The following is a 2,337-nucleotide window of genomic DNA, read 5'->3' as shown; positions in this document are numbered from 1 at the left end:
AAATTCATTCAGACAAATCATCCCAATTTAAATGACCATTTAATATTACAACTATTCTGAACAGAGAAGTAGGGAAACAGATAATCTGATAGGGAACAGAGAATGGAGACCAGAGTCACTCCTCCTGCCGTGAGATAAAGTATTAAATAAGAACATTGTCAAAAGTGCCAGTCAGTCCAGTCAGTTGTTGTTGGTCACGAGGTACTGTCAGTCAGTCTTTCTGTCAACCCACTGTCAGTCCTCGTTCCCCCCGGCCCTCAGGGGGGAACGAGGTACACTTTTCACGGTAGCATTGTCATCCTCTCTTCTTCTGCCTAACCCTTCAGGCTCATTCTTTTATCCACAGCTTTCCTTAGGCTGTTACGTCAGTGTCTGAACTTAGCTTCCTGTCTCCAGTTTTAGGAGACAACACCCTGTACTCAAAAACAGGAAACATCTTGACCAACCTTATATAAGCTCATTGTTCAGCTCACATGAACTTAATGAACCCATAAACACTTAGCTCACCCTTACACAACTAGTACAAATAATATCCATATATGAACTACATACTGTTCTATTACATATTCCCTCTGGAACCTTGTTTATTTTTAACCACTACAAGAGCACGTCCAGTTGTATCACTCAGAAGTTCGCTGGTTTTCGAGGGGAAAGGTAATGTCACGCTTTTATGAGCTTAAACATGAAATCGCCTTCCTCTCATACAATAACTCCCCGTACACTGAAATGCTCAGCGATGAACTCTGGCTCGTGCACTTCGCCGATGTGTTCGAGCACCTCAACACTTTAAACATGTCTGCAGGGGAGAGGACACATCTTTGAACAGACCGACAAACTCACTGCCTTCAAAAAGAAGTTGAGGTTGTGGATAAATCACTGACTAAAACAGACTTGACATGTTTCCCAACACTTGCCACGCAGCAGGAGATCTAAATACAGCGGCCAAAAATGCCCTGAAAATAACTATCACTGCGCATCTGAACAGTGTACATGCTTGCTTTGAGGACTGCTTTCCAGAGAAACATGACAATGGTCACTGGATAAGAGATCCCTTTGGAATTAACATGGAAAGCGTTGTGTTGCCAAGCAGCAAGGACAATCAGATGGTCGAGCTGTCATGTGACCAGATGCTGAGAAAGAAATTTGATGAGGTAAGGCTTCCCCATTTCCGGTGCAAATATGTGATTTCTGAATATCCCTCCCTCGCTACATTGGCAGTCAAACAATCCTACTGTTCACAACAACCTATCTTTGGTACAGCTCAAGTCAAAGCAAAGGAACAGGTTGGACACTGAACATGATCTGAGAGTAGCTCTTTCTACTATCAGCCCAGACATTGAAACTCTTGTCAAAACAAAAGGACAACTACAGCTATCTCATTAGTTCACTGTAAAATAAAATCTTGCTTACATTTTAAGTGAAAAGAGACTATAAAGTCTTATCATGTTGTTTGCAGTTCTGCATTCAGTTTTATACACATACAGCACCCTGTTGTGTTATTTGACTGTTGTATTTATGTTGTTTTATGCAGCAGTTGTGGTGTTTGTTTATTTTTTAGTAACATTTCCTTAATGCAGACAGGAAAATCTGACACAAAGGCTGTACTGACAGTTTTTAAAAAAAGGTTTATAATTTAATTAATGTATTTGAAATCCTGTACTGGTGGGTCGCGGACATGACAAGTGGGTTGCAAAGTGGGTCCCTGGGTGACACCGGTGGAGAAACACTGATCTAGTGTACATAGAAAGAGCACACAATCTGAAATAGGGTTCAGAGAATGACAGCAACATCAGCTGTAGTTTCACTGAAGCACATTTTAGAACTAAGTGCTGAAGTGTTTCATGAAGGGAGCATTATTATGTGCATTATTTTTGTTCATACCTCTATTTAACCTGGCAGCATGACGGTTCAATATGCACAACCGAGTAATAGTATGATAGATAAATGGAGCGTTTGAAGTAATGCATTTCAGGTATAGAAGTCACCGAATATAACTTTTGCGACTCTCGAAATTGGAATTTCCGAGTGCCCCTGAATGCAACCATGATACTGGGATTTCCGAGTGTCCCTGAATGCAGCCATTGCACAGCTGAAGCGTATTAGCATGAGTTGTCCATCCATCTTCTGTCTGCCGTGTTTTTGGGTGAGTGCACATGGTTTTTTTTAATGGTAAAAATTCAACTTAGGTGGTTTAAAAGATATACAACCGGCTTCTTGCTTATATGTAACTGATGCCACGACAGTATGAAGGCAAAGACGGAACCACTTGTGGTGAGCTAATTAACGAGCTAACTATTAGCTCGTTAGCAACGTTGTTAATGTCAACCGCTAAGCTAA

The sequence above is a fragment of the Monopterus albus genome, unplaced genomic scaffold (assembly GCF_001952655.1).
Source record: "Monopterus albus unplaced genomic scaffold, M_albus_1.0 scaffold26.1, whole genome shotgun sequence".
NCBI lineage: Eukaryota > Metazoa > Chordata > Actinopteri > Synbranchiformes > Synbranchidae > Monopterus > Monopterus albus.
The sequence above is the reverse complement of the archived record's forward strand: the minus strand, read 5'-3'. Positions refer to the sequence as shown.